The 16,910-nt window shown below is 37.1% G+C and overlaps 2 long non-coding RNA genes across 5 annotated transcripts in view; both read left to right on the top strand.

Moving 5' to 3' along the window:
• The window catches only part of LOC307000879, a 134,221-nt gene that overhangs the window by 46,416 nt on the left and 70,895 nt on the right, over positions 1 to 16,910 (top strand). The window lies entirely within an intron of this gene.
• Positions 2,682 to 8,437, top strand: LOC307000880. 3 transcript variants are annotated; one of them, XR_013798117.1, is made up of 6 exons: positions 2,692 to 2,747; positions 3,862 to 3,882; positions 4,008 to 4,066; positions 4,620 to 4,708; positions 5,824 to 5,984; positions 8,111 to 8,437. It is a non-coding gene; the product is annotated as an uncharacterized lncRNA (long non-coding RNA). The 3 variants fall into 3 exon arrangements; XR_013798116.1 differs by lacking the exon at positions 4,620 to 4,708 and having other exon boundaries at positions 2,684 to 2,747; XR_013798115.1 differs by lacking the exons at positions 3,862 to 3,882; positions 4,620 to 4,708 and having other exon boundaries at positions 2,682 to 2,747.

Genomic DNA, 16,910 nt, shown 5'->3' with positions numbered 1-16,910 from the left:
ACAATACGATAGTATATGTTTCTGCGTTTTACTTAATCATGGCTAAGTTGTAATAAATAATGTTCTTGTTTTAGTTAAATCCAAACAAGATACAGTATCCAAACCGTATATGTATTGTTACAATCAAAAGTTTGTATTTGTATGTATATTATTTAATGGACCTCAGCTAACATGAACAGACAGTGAACAGTTGTATTTTATTTAACACGTTAATACAGATTAATACTAATAAAAATAGGCACTGTAACAAATGTACTGCTCATTGCTTGTGTTAGTTAATGCATGAACTAATGTTAAATATTGGGGCATTATTGTAAAGCTGGTCTATGTGGACACTTGCAATATTAATTTTGTGGAAGTGTTTATTCTGTACTTGTTGAAACAGATGCACACTACAACCTAAACTATCTCAAACTCAGCAAATGTCAGAATACTCTCACTTGTTTAATGTATTATCATTCTTAAAGGCAGCAATTGTGACAGAACCGACCACTTAATGCGTGTGCCATTTATAATACTGATTTTTTTTGTTTCTATAATTTGTAATATGATTTTTAAGTCGATTGTAGGGAGCAATTGACCTTTTAATGTCAGGCCTGGTACATTCTGCTTGGGATAAATTGAGGATAAAAATCAATGCAAAGTGTTTCCTCTCTTTCTTCCCGAGATGCAGAAGATATTTCTGTCAATGGCGAGACCATCATTCTCCACGCTAACAGGCATTGATTGAGTGCACCCAAATCTGTATTTTAATCTCAGGAGAGCACATTTTGCAGGTCAAAGTTTTGAAAACGAGATTCAATGCGATGTTGCCTAATGACATTCATTGTCCGTAATCATGCTCGTGCACATGCATGTTTCTCTGATAGAAAGTTCTGTATCTGTGTTGAAGTCACCAAGAACAGGTAAAGTTAAAGCATGATAGTAAATCGATTGCTTGTCCGAGTGATTCATTCATTTGCAGTTGTGTGCTCTGTGGTATTTCTCACATGTTAAAATGACAAGAGTCAAAATTTATCCTATCAGCGTTTTTGAAATGCCAGGTCATGACCTGAAATATGCATGTGCCAGATGAATATTCTGTTGTCGGGGATGCTGCATGTGACGGGTGGGTTTTGATTGATGACCTCAATTGCCTTGAAGAGGTCTCACTCTGTATTAATGAATCACTTTGACTTATCAAACTCTGTGATTTAATATCTGATTACACTTAAGATATAAGGGCTGACTAACTGCTTGTAACCTTCTTCCATCCCATGCATGTTAAGCAGTTCAGGTTACGCATCGAATAAGAACATAATACGATATAGTGTGTGATTAACAACATCATCATCATTTATTGAACATTGGTTTGTTTTATCATAGTCATGTTGCTGCTATTTTTCAAAAGTAATACGCCAGAGTTAAATAACACCCCTTAAACTTGGAAAAGTCACAGTAACCTGTGGCCTCTCATGGCTTATTGATTTATTACAGTATCAGTTCTACCAACATGCAACGACCCAGTGTCATAAACAGCCCGCAACAGAATGACTTCACTGCTCTGCGTGGGTGTCTGTCACCTCAGAGACTCCAGAGTGCAGATGAATCATCGTTCAGGCAACTCGGCACTGCCAAAGTCATGTGTACCTCGTGCAATCTCAGAATCAGTCTTGAGATTCGCCGGCATTGCATTGGTTCAGAGTTTCTGAGTTAGGACAACTGGCTGACTGCACTGTTAGACTTTGCCGTAATTTTACAGTTACTTACCGCAAAAAAGCCCAGTAAAATACCACTTATATTATTTACGGTTAACTACTGTAATATGCACTGCATTGTGGGTATTTTGTGTGAAATTTACAGTAACTTACTGTATATGGTAATTTACAGTACTTTACTGTTTACGCAAAAGCAGTAGTGCTACTGTAAATGAAGAAGACAGATTTCTTGAAGTGTGTAGGCTTCTTTTGACAAGGCCTGCCTCTCTGCAGTATATATGAATTGACATATATGCAAAGCACTATACAGGAAAGAAAAAATAAATAAATGATAATAAAAAATATATATGAAAAAAATAAATAAATAAAAAAATTATCAATACATTAATAAATTAAAAAAGGATTTTAAATACAGAAATGTTGGCCCTCTGAAAAGTATAATCATGCATAGTTATATACTAAATATATTAGTTTCACCTTTTAATTTGAATTACTGAAATACATGAACTTTTGCACAATATTTTTAATTTTTTTATATATAGTTGCCTAACTTGCCTAATCATTGCCTTATAATTCACGGGATGACTGCACTTGTGTTCATTGTGTACACAACGTGTATTAGGCTACTAGGGCTATATGCATATTGTATTAATGTGTTAGGCCTATTAAAATGTCATATAAAAATGTTTTATAGTTTTTCCCCTGTGTTCTGCAGATGAAAATCATGAATCTGCATTCTCAATAAGCAATGCACACGCTGGATGTTTAAAAGTTAAATAAAAAACACGTGGATGGAAGGATTTATTTTAATCCTATATAAATTAGTCATTTTTATATTAGCATTTTCTCCAAAAACTGGTTCCCATACATAGACATTAGACCTTATTTTTTATAATTTTATAAAATTACTATTTTAATTGTTGCTCGCGTGCAAAGCCCGCGCAACAGCCTCGCAGAATGTAAACAGAGGTCTGTGTGTCAAGCGCGCGCTTATCAGACGTCCCTGCTGAGAGTGGATCGCCACAGACGCCAGCTGTGAGTTTTTCTGAGGTAAGTAGGCTACTTTAACTGAACAAATTTCTTTTATGTTACTTTTACAGCGTAAACTATTACCAATATCAATTAAATATAGCTAAATGTATGAAGAAAGTAAATAATACAATCTAATAGGCTATTATTACTAAAAGCCAAAGGACAGTCTGAAGGAACTTGGTTTTCCTCAAAAACTCCCGCTTTCATATCCCATTATGTCTGACTGCCTTTTCCAGTCGATGGACCCAATTTAGTATTTACACAAACAATGGTTTTCCGTAATTTTTACGACCAGTTAAGGCATATTTTACTCGTCATTTTAAAAAATACCGTTAATGTGTGTGACGTTAGGCTATTTTGAAGTTACCTAGCGCGTTTTTTTCAAAGGCACTCTCTCGCGCTCTCGCTCCTGGCCGATTCTATGGGTGTGCTATGCACCCTCAAACGCAAGCAAGAGCACCCTCAATTGATACTGTAATAATATTTTGGCGCAACAGATTTGCCAAACGCCCCAGTGTATATTTGTGCTTATTTGTGTTCACGCTCTGGAGAACGGAAAATTAATCCATTTACAACGCGTTTTGCAGCGGTGAGCAGCAATGTAGCCAATCACAGATTACCGGTAGTTGTTGGTCTCTTGAACGCAATGGCCAAACAAAGGTGTTCAAGTTAGTTAGTCAGAATCTACTCACCGCCCATAACGCCATTTAAATTCAGTGTCGATTTATGCAGGCTCGCGAATTTCGGGCTCGCGAACAAATGTCCTCTATTGAGGACAATAAAGAATGAATATGAATGTGAAATGAATATGAATCCTCTCATTAACAAAGTGTAAACACGATGTAAGAGATGTATTGGACCGACGCTGCAAACTATTTCTGAAGTGACAGCTAAATTTACATAATAGTATCATACGTGCTGGATTCACTCTGCACAGGACAGACATGCTTAAAATAGTAACGCTTTTAACGCAATATAAAGGCAGGCTAATAGATTAATTGATACATTTTCATTGCAAAATATTTTAGAAATTCTATGCTAATTATTGGTAAAACGGCCCCCCTATCCCTTCCTCCTCTCCCTCCTGCATGTTGTAGGCTAAAAAGTTATATTCTCTTCTCTCTTTTTTCAGTGTCGATTGTCATCTGATTGTGTAAGTGATCAATCTAGCAGTCATAGATCTGTGATTAATCATGTTCATAACATATAGTCATTAGCCAATAATCATCGATGAAAAAATAATGTTTTTTTCTTTTTCTCTTTTGTCTGTGTCAACAGGAGCTAACTACAGCCCAAAGGCTCTTTTAAGAGCCACAGCACTGAGGGTCTTTGGCTTTGTAAGTATATGTTTTGAGTAACTATCAGATGCATTATGTGATAATGGAGCCTTGCAGGCCCTACGCTTTCTTTAATTTATTCATTTAACCATTATAAATGTGTCATATTTTGGGCCCTGGTTTAACGATCTAAACGTATGATAGGGCCCTTTATGTCAAATTTATAAATTAATATAAATTGAGTTATAATAATACAACACAATCAGGAAGAATAAGTTATCAATCAAATTAAATCAGAATCAACAAAATTCATACTTCACAACACTGGAAAAAAGTTGTTTGCAACTTCCGGTTCACTGGGACTTTAATGAGCCTCAGAAGTGGCAGGAATGCATTTAAATTCTTGATAACAGTGTTATGAGATTAAAGTCAGCATTAAAATCAAGATTGACCCTATTTACTTTGTTAGCGCATATTACTAGTCTTGTGGTGAACAATGAATCCGTGCAAGTTAATACACAGAAAAAAAATAGTTTGCCGTGGTAATCTATAATCAAAGTCTGAAAAGTTACTTCCGGTCTGAAATGGCGTTCTTTTTCTTTTTCCCATGTAGGCTTGACGGCTTGGGTTGGAAAACGCTTAACCACTCCCCTCAGACCGTTATTCTGCTTTGAGCGAGAGATGGAGAGGAGGAGCGCTAAGGTAAAATCCTGCCCTCTGTTCTATATTCCGTTTCACTTGGAAATACGTCACAACACTGGAGACAAGTCATTTGCAACTTCCGGTTCACGCGTACTTTAATGTTTTAAATAGAAGGTTTTGATTATAAAAATATAAAATGATTTAAATAATACTTTAGAGGGTTAGTTCATCCAAAATTGATAATTCTGTCAGTAATTAATCACCCTCATGTTGTTCCAACCATGTAATGGCGCTTTTCCACTGCACAGTACCAGCTCGACTCGACTCAGCTCGTCTCGGCTCGGCTCGCGTTTCGCTCCGTTTTCCATTGCATAGTACTTCCACAATAGTACCTGGTGCTCGTCATAGCGACGCGACACACACCCGCTACCCACACACACAGGACAATGGAGGAAATCGAGTGTATGCTGTTTTACATAATATTAGTAATGGGTATATCACGCAATCTCTGGCAAAACTATTTAAAAATGCCGGGGTTATTCAGGATACTCCGTCTGGCGCGTGCAATGATGGCGCAGTGAATAGTGACGATTCTCGCTGACCAATCAGCAGTCTCCCGTGTGTCACGTCACGTTTTAGTATCGCCTCAGCTCGCCTCGGCTCGCTTAGAACCTCGCCGGAGGTGATACGAAAAAAAGTACCTGGAAGCAGGTACTGGTACAACTTTTACACAGTGGAAAACCAAACAAAGGCGAGTCGAGTCGAGGCGAGGCGAGCCGAGGCGAGCTGGTACTGTGCAGTGGAAAAGCGCCATAAGTCTTTCGTTCATCTTCCGAACACAATTTAGGATATTTTTTATGAGAGCTGTCTCACTCCACCATAGGCTTTCAGAGGGAATGAATCTTGCTGGCCCAGAAAAGTTATTAAAGAGATCGTTAATATATTCCAAGTGACTACAGTGGCTCAATCTTAAGTTTATCAAGCGACGAGAATATTGTTTGTTTGCAAAAAAAACACAAAAATAACAACTTTATTCCACTATTAATTTCCTTCTCTCTGGGCCTCGAGTGAGTTCACTAGTATAACTGTGCAGCGCGTCTGTGTTAGAGGGCCGCTTTTAAAGATGACTACTGTATGTGTTAATATGAAAATGTAAGACCTGTGTTTGTTTTAAGATTCTTTTTAAGGATCAACCCTGAAGAGGTTGTGCACGGCCAAAGTTGGCACAGGTCGAAAGACAGGAGGTGTTGTAAAGAGAAAGGTGACTGCCATCAACTCCCGGGTAGCAACGTTTCTGCAGAGGCTCACCGAATTTGAGTGGAGAACATCAAATTAGGTACGTTTCTTATGCAGGGCTGGACTGGTACAAAAAATTGGCCCGGACAGGCCACCACAATCAGTCAGACACCAACACCAGTACACAATTTTTGCAGTTCCATTAAATATTTGTCCCTGCTGTTCTCAGGGTGTCCGTGAATCCTTTAAAGTACAACTCCGGTGAAAAATGAACCTAGGGGTAATTAACACATGGTTACCGAGTAGATCGTTCTCTGGGATGCGTTTTCATGATAATCGAATGTAAAGAGTTTTATCTCTAAATACAGATTAGCTTATAACGCTAGTATATGGGGCAGAGAGTAAGTTAAAGTAAATCGCTAGTTAATACCACTAACAAGGCTCAAAATAGCCTCACACTACCACGGTAGCATAATGAGGGTCCCTACATGCAAATCGAAGCATTGAGAACTTTGTACGTGTACAAACAGTTTAATAAGAAGATACTTCTTATTTAGATGCTAAGTGATTTGAACTGTGACTTGGAATCTTCTGTTGTTTCCGGAAAATAAATAAATACAAATAATAATACAAAAATGAACAAGTCACAGTTCATATCACTTAGCACAGCGCTCGTTGCTCGACTTGTCGAGACTGTTTTCCAAGATGGCTGCTGTCTGTAAACGCGTAATGTACTGTCTTTATTAAGTATCTTCTTATTAAACTGTTTGTACACTTACAAAGTTCTCAATGCTTCGGTTTGCATGTAAGGACCCTCATTATGCTACCGTGGTAGTGTGAGGCTATTTTGAGCCTTGTTAGTGGTATTAACTAGCGATTTACTTTAACTTACTCTCTGCCCCATATACTAGCGTTATAAGCTAATCTGTTTTTAGAGATAAAACTCCTTACATTCGATTATCATTAAAACGCATTCCAGAGAACGATCTACTCTGTAACCATGTGCTAATTAGCCCTAGGTTTATTTTTCACCGTAGTTTTCTTTTATAGGAACACTCCACCGTTTTGTGAAATAGGGCTTATTCACCGTCTTTCGTACATTTAGATAGGTGGGCAAATGCATTTGTCTCAGTGCATGCATTGTTTTAGTTTGACAGGGTCGGCGCTTGCTTAGCTTAGCATAATGAATGGAATCATTTGTTGCCAGCTAGCATGTACTGAGTAAAAGTGATAAAAAATAAAACACCTAATTACTACTGCGTATTCACAAGTACAAATAGCATTGCAGATTAAGACTATGTGATTTCCAAGGCAGATATTGACTTGGGACTATATCATGGTGAAGCACAGGCGAAGCACTGCTACTTGGGCGCAGAGATATCACGCAACACATGAAATCTGTCAACTTACCGGCGTGACCTGCACCGAGTATCTTCGCTTTTGGATTGTGTTGAGTTTATTTCAGTCGGCATAGGTTGGCATATTCCCCCACACTCACACCACCAGTTTGTGTTGGCAACTTGGCTCTCATCCTCACGTCCTCAGGTTGTTGAGCGATCGCAACCTCCTCCTCCTGTTGTTCTATTTCCAAAGCACGCAGCTCCTCTTCTGAAAACTCTGGTTCATAGAGGTATGGTTCTGGATCTTGACTGTCTGAGAAGTCACCCTCTTCGTCTCTCACAAAATCAGCCATGTTCATCGCCATTTACTATGTCTACTGTAGGAAAAATAGCCAGCTACTATTATGTTGACTGGGATTTCATGTGTTGCGTGATATCTCTGCACTCAAGTAGCAGTGCTTCACCTGTGCTTCACCCTAATATAGTCCCAAGTCAAAATCTGTCTAGGAAATCGCCTAGTCTTAATCTGCATCGCTATTTGTACTCGTGAATACGCAGGCCACAAGAAGTAATTAGGTGTTTTTTTTATATCACTTTTACTCAGAACATGCTAGCTGGCAACAAAAGATTCCATTCATTATGCTAAGCTAAGCTAGTGGCGACCCTGCCAAACTAAAACAACGCATGCACTGAGACAAAAGTCTAAATTTAAGAAAGACGGTGATTAAGCTCATATTACATGTGCGGTGCTACCAAATCTGGTGCTGGTGCTACAATCTGTAGAACTTGCTGTTTGAGTGTGTTATGTCCAAGGATGTATTTGTTTTGTTTTTTTATTTATTTTCCCCTTTCTCCCTGTTTCTCTCTCTCTACTTTCCATAAGCAGAAAGGAATTGCTGCCACCTGACGCCAATGATCGGGTGTAAATCTGCTGTGATTGGAGGAGAGGAAGCTTTGGGGGCAAAAGCAGCACCATTCCTCAGATCAGTTATTTATTTGTAAACTTTTGTTGTATTGTTCTTTATCATACAAATGTATATTGTTATTTATTTGGGATTAGTAGAGAGGTGGGTGCCATTTCCTTTTGATTTAATTTCCTCTTGTTTTAGCTGAGAACTGTTAGTGTATTTTGTACTTGATTTAAAAAAAAACATTTTTTTGCGTATTGTCATGATCTGCTTTTATTTGTTATGCATGAATTTCTCTTTTAAATGTTGCATCACAATAAGTAAATTGAATGTAATTAATTGTGATAGTAAATAATAAATATGCTGATGTACATGAACTCAAGTAACTTTTTTGGAATTTATTCAATTCAATAGCATTAATAGTGTAAAATAAATGAAAAATAAGTTGCAGTAAGGGTATTGTACTGTAAAATAAAACTGCGGTAAGGGCATCATACTGTAAAATGAAATTGCAGTAAGGCATCTTACTGTAAAATGAAATTGCAGTAAGGAAATCATACTGTAAAATGAAATTGCAGTAAGGGTATCTTACTGTAAAATGAAATTGCGGTAAGGGTATCTTACTGTAAAATGAAATTGCGGTAAGGGTATCTTACTGTAAAATGAAATTGCGGTAAGGGTATCTTACTGTAAAATGAAATTGCGGTAAGGGCATCATACCGTAAAACACATTTACAGGTAAGCTACTGTAAAGTGGAACTTACAGTAACTTACTGGCAATAGTGCTGCCAGTAAGTTACCGCAAAAATACAATAAAATGTCTAACAGTGTGTGTAAAAAAAAAAAAAAAAAAAAATCCTGGCTTGAGGCACCATCGTTGGATTTGGCAGATCAGTGCTATTAGTAGAATGCACAGATGATGGTCTTAAGAGCTCTAGGAAGAGCCGGTCTGGATATTAGTTCTGAAAGCATTAAGATCATGTAGCCACGACTGTCAGGCCACAAAGGATGAAAGAAAATAAATGAGGCATTGATGATAGACGACTCACCTTGTGTCAGATTTCATATCGTGCTTGTATAAGCAATTTTAGAGTGATTTCCGGATATTAATGGACTGAAAAATCAAAGGTTTATTCACCAATTCACAGATAAACCTCTGTGAATTAGTGTGCATGTTTCCTATGCATGTTCACTTTTGAAACTTATTGTAACTTTATTAATGTATTAATTCATTAGCATTTCTGTCATAATTCTCTTCCCTATAAATCAAACAAATGAATGCAGTTATCTGACTATAGTTGTAATGTAGCTACAGTTACTGATGTCAACTTCACAAAAGTCATTCCCTGAAACAAAGCCATTGTTTCCGCTTCTAATATGAATCTTTATTTGTGATACTGAGCTTCTCCATTATAGTACTTGCCATTGAGCAGACGTTAACTATGATAACGCCCCAACATTTTACTCTCTGAATGCTAACAATACAACAAGGTGTTTCTGTTCTGTAGGCGTTTTGACCTGCCGTCTACTTTCCACCTTCTGTGTGTTGGCCTGCAAGCTGAAGGACTGAACAAGCCAACTTTGCCAAACACTGAATGGCAGCAGTTTGCAGATGACTGAGTGGTGAATACTGAATTAATTTGCAGATGGAAGGCTTGGTCTTCTCTTTTGATGGGGTGAACAATTATAGCGTGAGCACACGCTAAGTGAGCTGGCAAGAAACGCCGGAGCCATTTCAAAACAGCGGGTGTCTGGCAAGTTGTGAGATAAATAATTAATACCATGTGAGATGAACCGCTCAGAAATTGATGGTTAATGAGATCAAATTATTAGACGTGCTGCTCCTGATATGCGGATATAAGTAGTAAAATTCTAGTGAATGACACGAAATCTATCGAGAGCATCATACAGGTCATATTTCACCCCAAAGTCAAAGACAGAACAAATATATCAAGTCTATATTTAGGACTGTTACACATAATATAATAATAATTAAATTTATTTGATTGATTTGACTTTATTTATACTTCACAAGAGTAGAAACATGATGCACACATAATGGTATTTGGTATTGTAAATACTGTATTGCCTATTTAAATTCATAGTATTTATTGTAGCCTACTGGATTTACACTACCGTTCAAAATGTGGGTCTAGAAAGATTCATAAAATTAAATTAATCAAAACTGACCATAAATAAAAATGTCAAGCACAAAAGTATACAGCAGCACAACTGTGTTCAACATTGATAATAATAATAAATGTTTATTGAGCAGCAAATCAGCATATTATAATGATTTCTGAATGACCATGTGATACTGATGCCTATAAGATTTAGCCTATAAGTCATACATTTTTAAGACATCTGAATCCCACATTTGTTATAAAAAATTTATTTATTTTTTTACTCCCCAATGCACTCCACACCCTTCAGACTGGAGGACCCCTGTTGGCACCAGTCACTCTGTTGATTGGTTTCCTGCTGTGTTTGTCACCTAATAAATCTCATCATATACCCTCCTCCAACCCAAAGACAATCAAGACAGTCCACAATCAAACACAAGCTGTTACACAAGCAAACGTATTGCACTCTAAGAGAGATATCCATAATCACCATGTGTTTTAATAACAGAGATAAAGTGCTACTTGTGTTGTCTACTTTGGATTAATTGCTTTGTCTTGTGTTGTTTTCGCCAATTAAAGCTAGATTACTAATTGTTGCTAAACTTTTTTTTTTCTCCTGTGGTTCCATACCAATTTCCAACTGAGATAAATCACTTTTTCTTATGTTGCATTTGATAAACCTAGATTAATAAATAGATTATTTAATGTAAACATAATTGTGTGTATGTTTTGGGCCTAAAAGGGGTCATAAAGAAAGGTTATTTTGTGATTTTTGGCGGTGTAAACCCAACCTGAACCAGTTTTGTAGGTCACTTTTTACCGCGTTGGTCAAGCTGTTCAAACACGGGCTGATATCAGTGTTGACTGACTGAAGGGAGCCAAAACAGGCCCAGCACAAGGGAGCTGACGTGTGTGAGCACTGGCTTTAGATCAAACACCTATGCCCAGATCCGCTCCACAAGGGTGATACAGTTTAAAGTCACCTAAATGATTGTATCTGGGTACATAGTGACAGAGATAATTTTGGTGGCAAGCAGTTTTACAGAAAATCATGATGTTAAAGCTAGGGTGTGCAGTTTCATAGAGGCTAGCAATAGCAAGCTAGTCCACGGACTGAATGCAATGATTGGACGAACAAGTTGTGTGTGTGTGTGTGTGTGTGTGTGTGTGTGTGTGTGTGTGTGTGTGTGTGTGTGTGTGTGAAAAATAATGTTTTTTCAACATTTAAGCTTGAAAACCAATTTTAGTATACCCCAAAATCAAAATCATAAATGGTTGTGTAGTTCGTTTTTACACCCATTATTCATTCTATTTGTAGTTTAAGTGTTTGAATACATTTTAGGGTTACTGCAGAGTGTTCGTGTATCTGTGTTATTGTGAAAGATCCATCTATTGACCGAACTCTTAACACCAATTCACACGGCACAACAGACACTTCGTCGAGTGTTTTTGGATCAGTGTTTTTGCGTTTTGGCGTTTGTTGGTGTTTCTCTGTGCTCGTTTTCTCCGATTGAGCGTGTATTATCTGGTCGTGGAACGTCTGAGCAGTGGTGTGCTGTAATCTAGTGATTATCCGGGTTTGTCTGCATCTCTCTGCACCCTGTGGATTGGCCTATAAAGTGCAAAGAGCATTTACAAAAAACAAAACAGGTTTGCTGTTGTACCACAAAGTGTACCTTGAAGATACAGTGTCTTTGGACTAGATAGCATGAAATTGCTAGATAAAATTGCCTGCTCCAAGGGGGCTGCCCTTAAGTGTACAATACGTAGCTTTGGTAAAAGCATCTGCCTTGTGCCTTTGCAGGTTCTCTGCCAGTTCAAATGTGTCTGGCCGTTTGTTGCTGACCTCTATTGACTCCAAACAAGTGTGTGTGTTTTTTTTTTCCTTCTTGCTACATCTTTGCTGTTTGCTTGCATTGCATTCAACGCCCCAAGCACAACGCCCACAGTCCATTGACTGACCGCATCATGCATACTGCACACAAGACCAGAACTTCCAGTTGCAAGCTCCAGTCAGATTGCTTGACGACACAGGTTGTGACACTTGGTTTCGTCAGCCCGTTTAGGAAACAAAAAACTTGTTTGATGACCAGATTGATGATCTATATTCTCTTTTATTCTCTACAGCATATATATAAGGGATATGAATGATTGTATTCTGCTGTTGTTCCTTTTTTAAAATTAAAGTAATTTGTCCACTGTACATATATGTACCATACAAAAGTGTGGGATTGACAAGATTTTTATGTTTTTAAAAGGTATTGTATGCTTACCAAGGCTGCATTGGTAAAATAAAGAGTAATTTGTCAAATTATTTCTGGGCCATTAATCTTTGGGATTCGGGTTTGTGCAAAGAGCGACGACAGCTGTGCCTTTGGTGGATTTGTCATGCAATAATTGTGCACTGTCACAAAAGGGTGAAGCCAGAAAATAAAGCTTGCCCGGACATCAGACACTGTAATACAATATATAAATAAACCATCGGAGGATTACAGCAGCCAGAGGCTACATATCACCTCCAAAGTACACTTTCTGAAGCTAAAGCTTTGGATACATGGAAAGTTCGAGCCTCATGTTGTGAGTAAACAAGCACAAAGATAACCGTTGCTGACAAATATGTGGCATCAGTGTGCAAAGACAACACTCAAAGAGGCAAACACCCGATGCCACTGGTCCCATGGCTGCGTATGATTTATCATATGGCTTTTAGCGCTCACAACGGAAGCGTCTTGCACCAGCTCAGCAAATTGGCTGCCCTCAAGCTACAACTTTCATCTGCTCCGTTACAGGAAATGTTTATCTACAATTCACTGCTTACTTTATGATGTTTTGGGATCACATAATGTTTCAATGGGATAAGATACAAATGTGGGACACAATTTTCCACAATGGTTAACCTGAACTGCTTACCAATACTGTAAAAAGTGATCAGTTGACTTAACTTAAAAAAAAGTGAGGAAACCCATTGCCTAAAATTATTATTAAGTCAATACACTTCATGTGAACTTGCCAGTACCAGCAGGCGCAATGATATTACAAACTTAGTGCCGGTCACGTTGGAAGTTAACTAGCTAGTGACTATATTCATGCGCTGCGTAATATTATTACGCCTGCTGGTACGGCAGCAGTTCCTTGATTATTACGCAAGAATGAGAGTATAGTTCCTAGTCATATTGGCCTAGAAAATCGCAACTTTTCATTTTCTGTCGGTCTTAGTACACGATGTAACTACAGAAGAGTCAAGTTTTAAATAGGAAAAATAACGAAAAAAACTTTTGGTCATTTTTTTTGAGAGAGATGCTATCGGTCTAATCAGATTCAATGATCTATGCTAAGCTATGCTAAAAGTGCTACCGCCAGACCCGGAGATCGGCTGAATGGATTCGAAAACGGTAAAACTGTTTAACTCTCGGGGAGTTGGAAAATGAGCCTATTTCCTAAAAAAGTGGAGTGTTCCTTTAAGTCATTTAAACTCACTTTTTAATTGTTAAAATGTGCTTGGGATACTGAGGATATAAATATAATTACATATTTTCTTGATTTTTGGCATTATATATGGGGAAAAAATATATTAACATTAATCAAAATATAAAATGTAAATGTATGTCCCTGTTACACTTAATATTTCTGGTTAAATAAACAATACATAAAAAAATAGAGACCAAATACAATTATATTTTGTATTTTTACTCTGTAATGTAATACCAAACCAAAAATAAATTCCCTCAAGGTTGTGTCTTTATTGTTTTTATTGTTGCAGATTTATTTATATATGTATATATATATATATATATATATATATATATATATATATATATATATATATATATATATATATATGCGTATTTTTCTTTTTTGAGGATAAATACATACATAAAGAGTAGTCATAATTTTCATGTCCTTGAAATGTTGGCGTAATCTGCAGTATCTCCTGCATTATTTCATGCCAATGGGTTTCCCCGTAATTATCGTCTCTTTACACAATGTTTGAAAAAATATCTATATTTCTAGTGAAGTAAGGACAGAAATGGAAGGCTGAATTAAACATGAACGGTGTCCTTAATATCAACATGGGCAACCACAGATATGGGCCAGGAGTACACTTCAATATTTACATAAATTTGCACTACTAAGGCGGTCTCTTCGCTCTGAGAGTCCTCTGATTTACAGCTTGGCATTAGGTAGAGAGCGACATGCCTCTTTCTAGGAGATATAAAACAAGACTGATGAGCCAGACGGATATACGACAGACATATTTACATGTACAGACATATTTATCTCCTCTAGTCTGACCTACTGCAAAATATGTCGAGTAAAAATATAATATAAAAAAAGGCCACACTGCTCTCAACAATTTGGCATCCTTACTGGAAGTAAGCCAGCCAATTTGGCTTAGTTTGATTTATTTATTAGCATTTAGTTTTCTGCAGGAGACTAAAATGATCACGTGGACTCTATAATCTTTCATTTTGCTAATAGAGTTCATAAGCAAGCAGCACAACTAATTTTGAATATGTTTTTGGGAGTGTACCGTCTTAATCAGAGTAATGCCACTTCCACAATAATTAAATGAAATGTGGTCGTGTAAAGCATTCGACGTACCACATCCTGCTGCGCTGAAGGAAAAAAATAAAATAATTGGGACATCACAGCCTTGTTAACTTATTTCTTAGAGTTCGTACTAAATAAGTTTCTCATTTGAAATTTGCATTAATTATCTCACGGCCCCATGAAATACAGATTAACTTAAGCAGAGGGGCTAAATTAAAAAAGGAGAGAGAGAGAGAGAGAGAGAGATAGAAAGAAAGAGAGAGACGGTGAATACATGCAGGATTGATGTTGCTCAGCAACCATTAATTTGAGTTTCATATGCGCAGGTTTATTTCAGTCAGGTCTATTGGAATTCCTCAGACAGTCAGCAATTAATCTTCTGCTCAATTATCTCCGCACATTTTACTGTAGGTAGACAGAGTGATAAGACAACTGGAAATGTTAACAGTCATGTGTATCTCCAAAACAATCTAACAACTGAATGCATTTGAATTCGGAAGTGCCGCCTGCTTGCTTTCAACCACCAAAAAATAGCTAATTATTTGTCCGGGACGTAATAGTGCTCAGTCTAAGGTGGCCAGACTACTGACTTTGAAGCTTATTCTGTCCAGAACTGGCCAATTAGACAGGGAAAGACTGTCTGGGTGTGATGCAAAGTTAGTTTCGTTTAACATGCCGTTTATCTGCGATGAAACAACAAAAATTAGGAATGCACAGATAAGGAAGTTTGGCAGACTCAATAATCAATAATTATTTATATTGAAGATGATAATAGCTGATTTAGATATCGATGCGCATTTTGAGGGATCACAAAAGAAAACAAAATGCTCTCCTTTTCACAGTTTCATGTGAGAATGAGGAACAGAGTAATGATGCTGAACATTCACAGGAATAAATTACATTTCAAAATATATTAACATAGAAAACAGTTATTTTAAATTGAAATAATATTTCACAATATCTCTTTATAATAAATGCTGCCTTGGTGAGCATAAATCAAACTTTTGAAACATTCACTAGAGTATTTAACACACAACAGAAGAAAAAAATGTGTCAAAAGTCAAATATTTTAAACATATGTTGAATGCTATACCATGGTGACAATATATTCAGTGCATGGTTATTCCATAAACTGCTGTGTGACGCTCAAAGCATGGTAAACATCAGAGTTTCAATTGAAATGGAATTATTTGTTTTACCGGCTTTAATAGATTTGTGGTCTTAAACACTGGTCTCAATCCTGTGAATTCCCAAGGACAGAAACTTCAGCAATGCTGGGCCACTTTTGGCCCAGATCGATTTGCTTTAAAGCCGGACATGAGGCGAATGTTAAGCTGGTCGTGCAGAACGTCTGATTGTCCCTTGTGTTCGCTGCACAGCTTACTCAGTCATAAGTTCAGCTGATTCAAAGACAGCCATGTGCAGTCACATCTCCAGGGACAGGGGCAATTTCATAGACGCTGTCCATCTGTGGACTTTGGCTTTCCAATATAACTCTGACAATGCGAATGTTCTACAAAATGTGTTATTGAAAGAAGTTTCACAGAATCCAGTGTTAAAATTTTCTCTTTCTATAACTAGATTTGTGTAAATGTTAGATTAATTTATTCCATCTAGTTAGAGAATTTATTTGATTTTCTGTCCGGAGTAACTTTTTAAAGGGTTTTATATGTTGGTGTTTAGAAAGCCCACATCAGTCCTCCATTCCAGATGACTAATTACCTTTAAAATGCTACTTGTCCTGTGCAACGTTTTATTTTTAGTAGTTTAGCAATTGTGACACAAAAGCACGGATCTACATTCTCAATTAGTCCTTTTCAAAATATGATGGATTGGTGGACTTCATTTGCTTATTTTAGAAAAAGCATAATCTGAAAGTTAATGGAATACACCACAGGATTTGGTAGTTATAAATGCTGTATTACATTTATACAGTGTCATTAGTTTATAGGATATAACAAGATGAAATTTCAAAACTCAACCTTCACTGAAGAGAAACCGAGATGGAAAAGAAGTCCTTGATTCTCCTAATTGCACTAACAAGTATGCTTCTCTCTAATAATATTATGAAAATCAGCTTTTGTATAATGCAGGTGCACTCTTG

Source organism: Phoxinus phoxinus (genome assembly GCF_949152265.1).
Source record: "Phoxinus phoxinus genome assembly, chromosome: 6".
Taxonomy (NCBI): domain Eukaryota; kingdom Metazoa; phylum Chordata; class Actinopteri; order Cypriniformes; family Leuciscidae; genus Phoxinus; species Phoxinus phoxinus.
Note: the sequence above shows the minus strand (reverse complement) of the source record. Positions and strands in the feature narration are given on the sequence as shown.